At 37.2% G+C, this 15,969-nt stretch overlaps 1 pseudogene; it reads right to left on the reverse strand.

The window, feature by feature from the left end:
- Window positions 1-14,181: 14,181 nt before the first annotated feature.
- Window positions 14,182-14,281, reverse strand: LOC126030020 (uncharacterized; annotated as a pseudogene).
- Between the last annotated feature and the right edge of the window lie 1,688 nt (window positions 14,282-15,969).

A 15,969-nucleotide genomic window follows, 5' to 3' on the forward strand; every position in this document is an offset into this window, starting at 1 on the left:
ATAACCCTAGGAGTGGTATTGCTGGATCATTAGAGCTCAATTTTTAGTTTTTGAGGAATATCCATATTAATTTTCCAGAAAGGCTGGACCAGTCTGCATTCCCACCATGAATGAATGAGAATCTCTTTCTCTACAAATCTGCACTAGCACTGTTTGTTCTTGTTCTCTTTGATGTATGCTAGTCTCTGTGGTGTGAGATGATATCTTACTGTTTTGATTTGCATCTTCCTGATGAGTAATGATGTGAAGCATTTTTTTATGTGTCTTTTGACCATCTGTATTACTTCTTTAAGGAAATGTCTGCCCATTTTTAATTGGCTTAGTTTGTTTGTTAAGTTATACCAATACACATATATCTAACATATTAACCCCTTATTAGATGGGTATTAGACATATAGTTTTCGGATTCTGTAGGCAGTCTTTGTATCCTAGTCACTGTTTTTTTGACATGCAGAAGTTTCTCAGTTTAATATAATTCAATTTGTTTATCTTTCTTTCCATGTGCTTGGTCAGTGGAAGGGTTGTTTTTTCGTTTTGTTTTGTTTTGAGTCAGGGATTATTCCTGGCTCTGCACTCAGAAGTCATTCCTGGCAGTCTTGGGGGACCATATGAGATACCAGGGATTGAACCTAGGACAGTTCCAGGTCAGCAGCATACAAAAAATTCCCTTCAGCTATGCTATCGCTCTTGCCTCAGAGTTTCATTTTAAAGATGCCATTAGCTTTAATATCATGAAGAGTTAGGTAAAATGAACTCATAAAATTCACTTATACATGGATAGATATAGAAAGTATTATGTTGAGTGGAATAAATCAGAGGGAGAGGGGATAGATATAGAATAATAACAATCATTTTGGGGATATAAAATATAGTATGGTAAGTAATATAATGATATATAATATATAAATAATAAATATTATAATTATAATGGTAACTAATATAATAAATATAAAGAGATAATTTAGATGATGGTCAGGAGGGTGAGTCCATAGTCAGAAGCTTGCTAGAAATAGCTGGTGAGTCCAGTTAGAGCAAAGAAAGGACCATTTGACAAACATAGTTGGAAATTACTCTGGACAGGAATTGCCGAATGGAGATAAAGTGATATGCATGAAACCCTTTCATTAATAATATTGTAAACCACAGTGTCTAAAATAAAGAAAAAGGAAGAGAGGGAGAAAATGAGAGGAAGAAGAAAAATGTCTGCCACACATATAAAAGGCAGGAAAAGGAAAGGCAAAGAAGATGGTGGGAAGTAAACTGGTGACATTGGTGGTGGGAAATGTACACTGATATTAGGGAGTTGAATGCAGTATGACTTGAAATTTAATCAAGAACTACTTTGTAGCCGTTAATAAAGAGCATACCTATAATATGAACAACCTTATAAAGAGTGTTTAAGTGATGTAATTTTTAAAAAATATATTAAATAAATTAAAATGTAATTTAATTTAAAAAAGAAGGCAGCAAAGTACACATCACAAAAGAAAGATGCTGGTGACATGGCACCATATACCCAGGCAACCCTTGTGAGGACCTCCTTTACTCTAAGATGGCTCTGATAGGATTCTCCCAACCTGTCCCAAATGGGACTTTCTATTCTGGTCCTGTTCCTAGAGTGGGTTTCTAAAGAAAATAATAGGAGGCAGTTGATAACTTTCTTCAATATTCCTTTGCTGGATTTTGTTCCTGATAGAGCTTCTTCCTGTAGGGCATCCAGTCTTCTCCGGTTCTATATTGGATCCAGGTGAGAATGAAGTAATTCCTCCAAATCCCTTCTCTTGATTTTATTATATCTCAAGAATTCTTTGCCATTGGGGTCCCTAAAGCTTACCTGCTTTCTTCATACCCCATCCCAAGGTATTTCATCACCTTCTAAAGATTATGAGTGAACCAAAGTTATGTGTCTAATACATGGCAGGCATTCCCCCAAAAGTTCTTTGCTCTGTGATTTAGTATGGCTAGATCATGTTATTTTCTTTGTGTCTATTACCTAGAGGTTTCACATTTCATGTTCTTCTCATTGTCTAGTTCCTAGAGGTTTCACATTTCATTTGAAGAGAGGGCTGGAACACATACCTCCTGTCAGGACAAGAAACAGATTAGAATGAAGTGACATGTTCACAGTACTATTATCACTTTAGCTTTACTGATAATTTTAGGAAGACCAAGCCGGTGATAGAGAGAGAAGTCCCGGCTAGATTATGAGAAGACATAATCCTTAATAAGCACTGAAGACTGAGACAGCTAGACATTGATGCACCAGCTTCAGTGACTCCTGCCTCATGATTCTGCCTTAATTTTCATCTACAATTCACCTAATAATTATTCAGTCCTTAGGAGCCAAGCTTCAGGCTATAGGCATATAAAGATACAGAAAAAAGAAACTTGAACCTCAAAAAACTATAGGTGAATACAAAATTAGAGGTTGAAACCAATCTACTGGATTTGAAACTTGTCTGATCTGAACTATGAATTTAGCACAAGTTACTTAACTACTGGATAAAGCAGTTTGTTCTTCAAGAAGGGGTTGGGTTACAGTGCTTATCACAAAGATTGTCTTATTATTCTATATGATTCCATTAAAAGGACAGAATAAAAATGACAGTGAAATATAGATAATATATAAAATCTCTTAACTAGAAACAATCTGAAGATGGATGTATTACCACACTTAACATGAGGATTTGAAGCCAAATTCCTCAAGTCTTTAGTGCACACTAGGAATTGCAAGTTAAATGCCAAACATAGGCTTAGCAATGATGGTTGTGGATCATATAATTATAAAGTAAAATAGACAACATAGAACACTTGATCTCCAGATGGCAGTATTCCTCATACTGAGCTAAGGAATCACTTATGGCAGAATTCCCATACAGAACACTAGAAGACCAGGTACAAAACAAACACCTTAATACCTGTACTATATCCCAGTTTTCTCCATAATTTTTTAAAATATGTATTATATAATAGATTGTATTTTCTCCTTTTTTTATAGATTGGGGGCATATGCAGCAATTCTTAGGATCTTTGTGTTCAGAGCTCAACTTCTACCCATTCTTAAGGGACCATCAAGCCAGGATATCAAACCAGGGTCAGAGGCCAGGTGGTACCACAGTGGTAGGGCATTTGCCTTTGTACACTGCTGACCCAGGATGGACACAGGTTCTATCCCCAGCATTCCATATTCCCCTAGCAAGGAGCAATTCCTGAGTGCTAAGCCAGGAGTAACTCCTGAGCTCCACCGGATATGGCCAAAAACAAAAACAAACAAAAAAAATGGGTCAGTCACAACAAGGCTGTGTTGTAAGCTTTTTAATATACTTTAACCCTTTATCATGTGTCTTTGAAGTGACTTGTTCTATAAGAAATTAGTGAGGAATAAGCAAGGAAGGGAGAATGGTTTCCTTTGGGAAGGGGAAATGGTTTCCTCTAGCTCCTGATTACAGTTTTGTGCAAGAGAGGACACTGTTATTAACTTTTTTTTTATATATAAAATAGATAACTTAGCAGTGGGAGGGAATTCTCTTACTCTACAATTGTATGTGTGCCTGTGAAAGAGAGAAAGAGAGAGAGAGAGTAAATTTTCATACTTAGTTGTGCTTAAAGCTAACTTCTGGTTCTATAAAACTCAGTAATCACTCCTGGTAGTGCTCAGTGGACCATATGTAGTGCTAGGGTTTGAACCTGGCTCAACTGCATGCAAGTTAAGTACCTTACCCACGATACTCCCTCATTGGTCTAACAGTCATAACCCAATCCTAGGAGAACTGGTCTCAATTAAGGTTATTGCAATAATTAATAATCCAAACCAAGCTTAAAGGTCAAAAACATGATGGAGTGGGGGGGGGGGGCACTTTCAACCTCGTATTTTTTTTTTCGGGCCACATCCATTTGATGCTCAGGAATTACTCCTAGCTAAGTGCTCAGAAATTGCCCCTGGCTTGAGGGACCATATGGGACACCGGGGGATCGAACCGTGGTCCTTCCTTGGCTAGCAGACACCTTACCTCTAGCGCCACCTCGTCAGCTCCCCAATCTCCTATTTAACTTCCAAACTGATCTCTCCTTATTAACAGCTCTCTGACAAACCAGGTGGGGGAAGTGTATAGACAGACTAAGTACATATTTAGAGCTAATCTAGTCTAGGTGGGCCTTTTACATGTAAAAATAATGGGTAAAAGAGGACACTGGGGGCTGCGGAGGGTCTTTGTTTTAGATTAAAATGAGGTGTAATCTAAGAGTTACTGGTTTTTGTTTTACTTTCAAACTGAAAAAAGAATAGAACTCTCATTACAAATCTTTTCAGTGACTTCTTAATGCCTATTAGAACATGTAGCTATGGAGTGACAAGAACAATGTCCTAGGTCTAAGCAAGAGGTCACCTTGGTTGGGCAGTTTACCTCCAAAAGGATAAGGGAAACAGACAGTAGATAGAGAGCCTTCAACCAATCATGAAAATGTTTCTGTTGTTTATGAGTTAATCTGAAGAGTTGAGGAATGAAAGTGCTATTGGTCCTCTGAGTCTAGTTTTTCTTTCTCATCTTCTCTCCTTTTTAAGACAGCCAGCTTTCCAATGAAATTCACATCCTAGATAAGAACCTTGCTGCTGGGCTAAGATAGCAAACATCAAGGCTCACAGACGATGTAAGTTATGACCAAATCAAAATCTCTGCTCTTGGTCCTGTTAGTCAGAGATATGCCATTTATATTAATATTCAGCTAAGTTTTTCAATTAGTGATTGATGAACTAAAAGCTTGTTTTGTAGTAAGGTGATATAATGTTTCTCTTTGGGTGGTATTTGCATTGCAAATTTTTAGAGGCCAGGAATATAGATTCTGGTCAGGCAATAATATCTCAAAAGCAATACTGCAGGGAGTGGAAGCTTTTTGAAAAATGGAATCTGAATAGTACATTTTATATAAAAATAGTTTATTTTTATAAAATTTGAAGCAGATTGGGTGGGTGTCTGCCAGATAACTAGTTCCTGCATGAGTGGGTGTAATTAGTTTTATGAAGGTATTTGGTCCCTGTCTAGTTCCCCAGGAATTCTTGTGTTGAAATATTATAGGGTAAATGCAGTCATGGAAACTCTGGACTCTCAGACAATAAATGTTTTGCAAAAATTACACCTTTCACTATAATGTTTCATGATTTTTATCTTACCTATAAAATGAGTTTTATTTCATATATATTATAAAGTCTTTTGTCTTAGTAGCAACTTGTTTTTATTGTGGTTGTTTGTTTTCTTAGGCCACACCCAGTGGTGCTTAGGGTTTACTCCTGGCTCTGCACTCAGAAATCACTCCTGGCTCTGGGGACCATATGGGGTGTCAGAGATCAGTCTGACCTGGATTAGCCACATGCAAGGCAAACACCCTACCACTGTGCTACCACTCTAGTCTCAATTAGTACCAACTTCTAAAGCTCAATGGTTTGGGCTGGAGAGATAGTATAAGGATGTAAGTCACTCTCCTAGCACATGGATGATCTTATTTTATCCTGGCATCACATATGACCCCTCCCTCCCCGTGCACTAGGAGTGACCAGTAAACACAGAGTCAGGAGAAAGGCCTCAGTACTGCTAGGTGTGGCCCAAATCCCCCCACTCTCAAATAATAATGAAGAAATTACAACAAATATAAAATGTTTTATTGTTGTGCAAACATATTTTAATGGTTCATTTAAACAGGCATTATTTGAAAATAATGCCCTCAACTTTCTTTGTAGAAAAATGGAGCCAATTTCACCAACTCAAAGAAAAACCAAAGAAAACACCACTGTTACTAATTTTGATCGCAAATATCTGTAAGCCCCTTTTAGTTAAAGAAAAATTTAATGAAGGCAAATAGATAAATCATTCTCTCTCCACTTAAATGTAAGGCAGGAATGAAGTGTTAATCCCATAATTTAGGCTGACATCTTAGCCTGCTCCTGAAAACATCAACAATTAGTCAGTGTTACTAAAGAAAGTTTCCAATATCTATATAGGCACAGGCTACAGAACTGTAATAAAATGACACCCAGCTATTAAATCAAAGCAAAGGCATTTCCTGCATCTTCCTCTTTTCTTTAAACATACTATTTTTATATGTTAAAGCCCACCCTCCCCCACAAAGTTGAATTGTACTAAGAATAAAGTAAAGTGAGATTAGCTTGGTGCTCAGAGATACCATGATGAAAAAGCCACTGACTTCATGATCCTGACTCTGTTGGTTTATTAATCCTTCAGGGCTACCTGAATCAGACCCTTCCACCTGAAAGTGGAAATACATGTATGTGGTGATTTCACATCCTGGGGATCTATTTTAAAAGTGGTAAATGCATACTAAAAAATCCAGGAATATAAAAAAACCTCTCCATGTTGGAAAAGGGAAGATAAGGGAGGTTCTTTTCTTGGTTCCCCAGAAACATCACATCTCATTATGCTGCAATTTTGGTGAACATTTGTCTCATTGTTACCTTGAGAAAGTAGTAAAGCAAAAACATATGTGTATGTGTTTTCATAAAATATGACTTTTATTTTTATATTTACTTTATATTTTTTGTGGTCAGGAACACCTTTTCAACAGCATTGTTTACCTAGCAGTACCATTATATGAGTTTTTGAATGTAAGTTCTGCATAATCAAAAGTGAAGCTCAAGTCATATCAAACTAATCTTATACTGTAAAGTGATAAAGCTGCCACCAGCATTTGCATTTGACAAAGACTCAAAGTCATGCAGAAAAGTGTGAAACTTCATTAGAAAAGAAAACAGTCACTGGAGATATAGTGCAGTAGGTAGGACTTTTGCCTTGCATGCAGTTAAAATGGGTTCATACCTGGTTCTCCCATATTCTGGTTCATACCCTGGTTCCCAAACTTTCCCAGGAATAATTTCTGAGAGAATAAGAGGTAAACCCTGAGTACTGCTGTGTATGACCCAAAAAACAAAAGAAAATTAATGAAGAAGCCTTTATGGAGTGCTGAGCTTGGAGTTCGTGTTCATGTGAGGCTGGAAACAGCTAACTTAATTATGGTTATTTTATGCATTGATTAGAGAATGTATTTGATGTTCTTTGGTACATTGGAAAGATGAGGTGAGGGAAAAACAGAAAAGTTTTCAGTAATTTGCCTATACTTGCTATACTTGACAACTGCCAAAGATATTTTGGGGTAATTTTCAGCGCTGCTTATAGGGGTAGAGTTTATACTCACATGTGGTCTCTTCTTTGAAATCCCACATATTCTGTCTCTTAGTCTACTCACCTGCGAGTGATGGTGTAAAGTCTGTTGTTCTTTGTTGTACCCAGTATATAACTATTTGTGTGCCTCTAGAATATTTAACAGATAACAAATATGAAATTATATATATATATATCTATGAAATTAGATATATATAGATAGAAATAAAATATATAATTACACTGAATTTCAAAGCATCTATATCAAAAAATTAAATATTATTAATGTTGAATAAGTTTTAAATATATTTGAGATGTGTTACTTAAATAAAATATATTTTAGATAAATTTGATCTTTCAAGTATGGCCAGAGGAACATTTAAAAGTTTAAGTATCATATGTGGGTCACATTATAACTTGTTCTGTATTCCTCTTGGACAATTTAGAAATAGAGGCTCAGCATATTGGAGCCTCAGGGATCATGGTCATGCTACTATTGGGAAATACCTCACAAATACATATAAACATTTTTTTCATAACCAAAGTAGAGGAACTCAGAGGGAGAGCACTTTCAAAAATCAAGAGTTGACAATAAAAGGCTTACCTTTCAAAATATAATCATGTGAGACCAGAGAGATAGTACAATGGTTAAGGTACTTGCAATGCATGTGACTGGCAGGACAAACTGTGATCTCTAACACTGCATATGGTTTCTTTAGCACTGCTAGGAGTGACTGCTGAGTGAAGAGCAGTGAATAAGCCCCGGCTTACAAACAAAACAAACAAAAACCCTACTCTCACTAAATTAAATTTTTATTGGATTGACTCGGATATATTTGGGGAGTGACTTCATTTTGGTTTAGGAGAACTTTTTTGTTTGTTTGTTTGTTTGTTTGTTTTGCACCATACCAGTGATGTTCAGGGGTTACTCCTGGCTATGGGCTCAGAAGTCGGTCCTGGCTTAGGGGACCATATGGGATACCAGGGATGGAACCCAAGTCTATCCTGGGTCAGCCCTGTGCAAGGCAAATGCCCTACCGCTGTGTCATTGCTTCAACCCCAAGCTTTTGAGAACTCTTAATTCGCCCTTTTATTACTGAGATAATCAATAACAAAAGAGAGAGATTAAAGAAGATTAAAGAAGAGAGAGATCAAGAAGTCTCTAAACAACCAAAGTGGTTGCTAATATGTTGATTATTTTTGTTGTTTGTTTGTTTGTTTGGGGGCAACACCTGGTGGCGATCAGGGGTTAATCCTGGCTCAGAAATTGCTCCTGGCAAGCTAGGGATCATATGGGATGCCAGGAATTAAAACCCGGTCTGTCCCAGGTCAGCTGTTTGCAAGGCAAACGGCCTGCTATTGTGCTATCACTCTCGCCCCTTCTGATATTTTAGTATTAAATTTTCTTTTATCTAGAGAAAGAAATTAACAGCTGAATATGTAAAAAGTAATTTGGTATATAAGAAAGAATCCGGGGCCGGGCGGTGGCGCTAAAGGTAAGGTGCGCCTGCCTTGCTTGCGCTAGCCTTGGACGGACCGCGGTTCGATCCCCCGGTGTCCCATATGGTCCCCCAAGCCAGGAGCAACTTCTGAGCGCATAGCCAGGAGTAACCCCTGAGCGTTACCGGGTGTGGCCCAAAAACCAAAAAAAAAAAAAAAAAAAAAAAAAAAAAAAAAGAAAGAATCCAGCACAGTGTCTAAACTTTTGAAGATAATAGTGGTCTAGAAGAGCATGACAGTTAGATGGGGACAATGAGTGCTCCTTGCAGAAAAATGATGTCTAGTTGTCAAATTTAAAATCTTCCTTTCTGCCTTGAAATATTTTAAATGAATTTTAATTTATGCTATGTATCGTTAATATGTGGTCTTCAAATCAGTAGCAAAGAAAGGGAGTGGTATTGGCATTGACAATGACTATTTCTTTTTGTGGGGGGCACAACCAATGGTACTCAGGGGTTATAGGTGGCTACACACTCAGAAATCTCTCCTGACATATGGGACTCCGGAGGATAGAACCACAGTCCATCCTAGGTTAGCGCATGCAAAGCAAATGCCCTAACTCTTGTGCCATTGTTCAGGCCCCAAAAATAACAACTTCTTTTTTGGGGGGGGAGGTTAGGGTCATACCCAGCAGTGCTCAGGGGTTACTCCTGGCTCTAAGCTCAGAAATTGCCCCCGGCAGGCTCAGGGGACCATATGAGATGCCGGGATTCCAACCACCATCCTTCTGCATGCAAGGCAAATGCCTTACCACTGTGCTATCTCTCTGGCCCCAAAAATAACAATTTCTAAGAAAAGGACTGCATTTCACTATGCAAAAGTATAGCATAATAATCAAATATTCTACTTCCAGCTAAGTTCTTTGTAAAACTGTTGGCTTAAAATCATTTAATACCACAATACTATTACCTTCTATTGTCTCCAGAGCATCTTTTATTTTTTTCTGGTGACTCAAAAATGCAAAACTATAGCAGGTCTCAAAGGGTTCATATTGTTGAAAGGGTTGCTGCAGATTAAAAATAGCATAGCAGTTTATCTATGGCTGCTGGGGTATTTGGTTTACTTTTTTTTTTTCTTCACAGAAACAAGCTTTAATTACAGAGCAAAGAATAAACTGGACTTGATTGCTCTGTGAAAAGACTGACATTTTAGGCTCTCCCTCAAAATACTTATTGATGTTGATGTAAGAGGAAGAGAAGATTCGGAATACAAAGGAGCTTTGTGTTGCCAGCAGTTGGGAAGCATCCTTTGTCTTCCTAACTTAACCGTTTTGATATAGAAGTCAGTGAGAAAGAATAAATATCAAACACAACATTGTCACTTTCACAATCTCTTTTATGTCTGTACTTTAGAAAATACTCACAATAAGACTACTGAAGTGTTTGAATTTCTGTAAGAAAAAAATAAAATGAAATTGACCACATCTCAAATTCAGAGTTAGAGAAATATATTGTTTATAATAATTACAGCTGCATTTTCCAACATGTTGAAAGATAATGATTTAACATTAAAAAGAGAGATAAACTCTCATTCATCATAATTGGTAAAGAGTAAACCCCTTTGTACATGAAATTTGAGTTTCGTTAAAAAGCATGTGTAGTGGTATATTTCAAAAGAGAAAAGCTTGGATATTCTGTGCTAAAAATGTCAGGCATTCTTTTCCCACTCTAGTGAGGGGCTTTATAATAGTCTCTAGAGAAATTTTCCTTGCAAATAAGTAAGCATCTGCATTAACAAGGTAAACAAGGTAGGCAACATATAACTGGTATAGGAAAAATGTATATATATTTATGTATTATATATAAAAGTGTTATATATAACTGGTAAATAATAAGTGATGTATTTGACAACAGTTGATAAGCACATGGCTAAGTGTTTATGCTAGGGAGAAAGAATACTTATAGGGAACATTAAATGGTCAGACTCTTTTAAAAAATACCAAGCTAGAATATTTTTTGTTTAAGGTTCTTTTCCAATCTCTTCTGATATATGTAGTTGTTCTGCATCTCAGCTTCCAGCTCACTGATTCTGTCCTCAGCTCCTGTTATTCTGTTGGAGAGGCTTTCCATTGAGGTTTCATTTCATGCACTAAGTTTTTCAGTCCTGATATTTCAGTTTTGAGTTTTCTGATTTTTATCTTTGTGGCCTGTTTCACTAGATCTATGTTTTCTTTGAGTTCTCTGAACATCCTCCATATTTCTTCTCTAAACTCCTTATCTGAAAGGCTAACTAGGTGGTTGGGACATCAGAGCTGCCATTTTCATTCTCTGTGCATGGAGTTGGCCTGCATTGTTTTCCATTGTCATGCTTGTAGTATGTTTTTTTTCTATGTATTATGGTGGGGTTCATTGGCTAGATGATGTGTGTGGCCGTGAAGTGGAGCTGTTGCGCTCCTCTGGCTCTACCCTTTGTGGACAAGACAGTTCACCTTTGAAGAAGTGCCCCAGGGAACGGTGGGTGGGGAGGACCAAGGACCAGGAAACAGGAGAGTTGAGAAGGTAGACCAGAATGGCTGCCTGCCATGCTTCAGAGCCCACAGCACCAACTAGCTCCATCTTTTGTGGGTAGGACCAAGGACCAAGACACAGGAGAATGGCTGCCTGCCATGCTTCAACAAGTGTATTTTTTCTCTTTTGTTTATTTTGTTTGTTTGTTTTTTGGGTCACACCCGGTGGCACTCAGAGCTCTATGATCAGAAATTACTCCTGGCAGGCTCAGGGATGCCGGGATTCGAACCACCATCCTTCTGCATGCAAGGCAAATGCCTTACATCCATGCTATCTCTCTGACCCCAACAAGTGTTTTATTACAAGTTTGAGGATGAATCTGATCCCTCCCGCCACTGCATGGGCAACAAACCATTGTGATAGCTCTGATCTTGGTACCCAGGAGCAATGCTGTTTGTGATTTCCAGTCTCAGTGCAGGCAACTCTGTGTGACAGCACATCCTTATGGGAGCATCTCTTCCTAAGCCAGTGTCTCCAGCATCCAGAAAGCCTAAACTTGCTCTTCTCCAGCAGAAGTTCAGAAGCACAGATCTTGTGTCTCCATTGGAGCTGTTGTGTGGAGGTCAGGGAAGCATCTCAGCTCTGATCATCACTTGTCCAGGTGGCTCATAAGGAGAGCTTATAACAGCCCTCTATTCAGGTCCCAGAGGCAGGAACAAGGATGGCCCAGTAGACTGGTGTGGGGCTGGGTTTCCCCAGCTGGAAGGAGCTGGAGCTAGAGCTAGAGTGGAGCAGGAGGAGGAAGAGGAGGAGGAGGAAGAGGAAGAGGCGGAAGAAGAGAGAGGAGGAGGAGGAGAAAGAAGAGGAGGAAGCTTGGAGAGAGGAAGGGCTTTGTGTCTAGAATATTTTTTCTGATTTTATTACAAATAGCAACTTCTCAGCTTATTAGTTTGAGCTCTTACTTTTCTTTTGGATACTATTGATGCAAGTTCTAATGAGATAGAAGAGTAGAAGTTATGGAGAAGAAAGAATCTTCCGCTGATTCCAGGTAATGCAACCCCCAACATTTTATTTATATTTTATTATACATTAATTTATATTAAAATTAAAAGATAATATGAACTATGTCTAAGGTCTTCAAAATTTCTTAGCATTCCACAAGAGGATGTGATATTGGTAGGAAGTTCTGAGAACTACAAATAAAGAATTCATTCTCAGTCAGCAGAAGCTAGTTCTTGGCACCTCAAAACCTCATCATTCTCAAGTATGCAGAAGGAATTCTTTAAATAACTCATAGAAATGGCAAAGAAAAATTTCAAATTTCAAAACATTTTGGTGTGAAGGAATCCAAAGGAACATCATCAAAATCATTCATTCTTAGCAGTATTTTTCCCTGGGCCTGTGATAGTATTGAAGGATATAACATAAAGCAAATGGAATATACATACTCTTGCTTTTATAGTTTGTGCCAATAATTACAGTGTTTGTAAATTGTGGGATAAATAGTGTCTTTTATGTTCTGTAAAATAAAACCCAAAAATACATTAAACTGATTTTATAAATAGTCAGAAGATAGAACGACTTATAAGATAACGAATCTTAAAATGATTGAAAAATCATTTCCTATAGGAAATAGGAAGCACAGAGCTGGGAGTAAGTCCTAAACAAAGCCAGTCTACTGTGCTCAACACTTAACATTACCCACAAAAAGTATTCAACTTGAAAGTTATAGGATTATTTTCAACTAGTTATTAATCTAAGGGGAATTATAATCAGCATAATCTTCAGAAATACTATCTTTATAAAAATTAATAAATCAAGGCCTGGGGCCAGAGAAATAGCAGAGCAGGTAGGGTGTTTGCCTTGCATGCAGCCAACCCAAGTTCAAACCCTGGCAGCCCATTTGGTCCCCTAAGCCTGCCAAGAGTGAGTTCTGAGAGCAGAGCTAGGAATAACCACTGAACACTGCCATGTGTGGACCCAAAACAAAAATAAATAAATAACAATAATAAAGTGTTTACTATTAGAAGATCATGATATTCAGTAGTAGTGATTGTCCAACTTCCTGGGTTAACATATATCAGAAGGTATAATTTTAGTTTCTGTCCATAATTATCACAAAATTAAGTTGATTAACCTAAAACTCTGTGGATAAAATAGGAAATTCATGTAGAAATACAGAACTGTGATTCTAAAATAGGAAATTAAATTCTAACTTTCTGGAATAGTGCCATGGGTTTGAATTCACAGATGCTGTGGTGCTATTATGATTACTCAGCTCCCTAGGTTACAGAGGTTCAAATTCTGCCACTAGCATTTAACTTGTGCCCCAACTGTTTTATTTGAAATGTTGCCACCTGTGTACTCAGACCAAATTAGAGAGGATGGCAAAAAGCCCTAATATTGATGGTTTAGGTCAAAGAAGTCATGGTAGTCTATTGGGCTGTAAGTAGGAAGGGTTCCTACCACTGAACTTATCTCAAGGTTATGAAAATTTTTCACTGGTATAACTCTATCCTTCAAATAAATACCTTCTTCAACAACATATATATATATATCTTAACACTCTTTTAATCTGTAAATGATATTGTTTTAGTATGCATATTTAGTGTAGTTTTTTGAGCACTTGTATATCTTTCCATTACCTAATAGTAGATTATATATATTCTATAGATATTTATGTCAAATGCTTTATAGGAACAATTTATTTTGATTCATCTTCATTTCTTCATGATATGTGATAGATGAGAAAACATATAGGAACAATAACTTCACAATATATTGATTTTATAAAATGATCAGGAGAAGACTTCTTATATTTTTATGTTTATATATGATGCTTTTAAAATATATCTTGTAATCACTTAAAAAGTATTTGTGATATGATCAAACTATGAAAACATTTGAGAGATATCATGTGAGTCAAACTAGTGAAGTCAGCTTAGCTGCAACATTTATAACAGGAAAAAGTAAGTGAAGTTTATTTTCTATTTTCTTTTAAGGTCCTTATAAAATTGCAGAGAGAACTTTCACTTGATAGAAATTAACATTATAACTGCTATTTATGAAAGGAGTGCAAACACTTCACAATTTTGTATGTCATCCTTGTGTGGGGTCTATGCTAATCTCTGTATTCAACTTTTAGTATATGTGTTGCTATAAATTTACTCTATAATTGAATTTTATTGTGGCAGTACATGTTTGTTTTTAATTTATTTTGAGGTAATGTTGGTTTATAGCTTTACACATTTTAGGAATAAATTTTACTATTCCCACTATCAAAGTTTATTTTAACTCTTTACTCTGCACTAGTGTACGTTTTATCCACTCTCTTTTCCATGGGTGACATCAATTCTATTATCAGAGTCTAAATTTTTTACAAATATGTACAAACTTATATGCACACCATATACACATACATACTTCACATATACTAATCCCTTATTTTATTTCTTTACAGAGCAAATATGAGTGAAATCATCTGGTTATCTTTGTCATTCTGACTTATTTTACTTATCATGACCCTTGCTCATTCTGTTTATATAGTAGTCAAAAGGATAATTTAATCTTTTCTTATAAATCAATTATATTTATATGTTTATAGTCCACATATTTTATTTATTTTTAATTAAGTTTTTTTTCATTTTTGGGTCACACCCAGCAGCGCTCAGGGATTACTTCTGGCTCTACACTCAGAAATCGCTCCTGGCAGGCTCAGGGGACTATATGTCGGGATTCAAACCACCAACCTTGTCATGCAAAGCAAATGACTTACCTCCATCCTATCTCTCCAGCCCCAATTTTTGTGTTTTTTTGGGGGGGCCACATCTGGTGACACTCAAGGGTTACTCCTGGCTATGTACTCTGAAATTGCTCCTGGCTTGGAGGTCATATGAGACTCCAGGGGATAGACTGCGGTTAATCCTAGGTTAGCACATGCAAGGCAGAAGACCTACAGCTTGCACCACAGCTCCAGCCCCTAGTCCACATATTTTTTAAAAAGTTATGTGAAGCAACACCATCTATAACATTGTTAATAATAGGATTTCGCTTATTCAATGTTTGAGATGATTTCCTCCACCAGAGTGTCTGCTTCCCTATATGCCATTGTCTCAATATTCTCTCTCTCACCCTTACACAGTAATTTTTTTTTGTCTGGTTTTGGAGCAACACCCAGCCTTGGTCAGGGGTTACTCCAAGCTCTGTGCTCAGAAATCACTCCTGGCAGGTTCGGGGACCATATGGGATGCCAGGGCTTGAACACAGCTCTGTCACTGGTCAGCTGCATGCAAGGCAAATGTCCTACCGCTGTGTTATTGCTTCCGCCCCATAGTATTTTTTTCTTCTATTGATTCACCTGTTGTGGCATTTGGGTTGTTTCCAGATCTTAGTTGCTATTGTAAACAATACTGCAGTGAACATTGATGGCATAAATTCTTTTGAGTTAGACTTTTTGTGTTCTCCAGATAGATATCTAGGAGTTAAATTTCTGGTTGACATGAATTTTTTTTTTTTTGAGAAATATCCAAAACTGCTTTCCATAGTATATAGAACAACTTACAAATCTACAAGTGATATTGGAGATGTGGAGGGAAAGAAATCTTTATTTACTTTGGTGCTATGAAGCTATAACCCCAGCAGAACTCAGGGGTTACTCCTGTTTCTATACTCAGAAATCTCTCCTGACAGGATCAAGGGAACCATATAGGATGCTGGGGATCGAAATAAGGTTGGTCACATTCAAGGCACCTTACCTACTGTGCTATTGCTCTGGCCCTGAAAAATAATTTTGTTTTAAAATGGCATTTAGGGGTTGGAGAGGTGGTGCTAGAGGTAAGGTGACAGCCTTGCAAGCG

The sequence above is a fragment of the Suncus etruscus genome, chromosome 1 (genome assembly GCF_024139225.1).
Source record: "Suncus etruscus isolate mSunEtr1 chromosome 1, mSunEtr1.pri.cur, whole genome shotgun sequence".
In the NCBI taxonomy this organism is placed as follows: Eukaryota; Metazoa; Chordata; class Mammalia; order Eulipotyphla; family Soricidae; genus Suncus; species Suncus etruscus.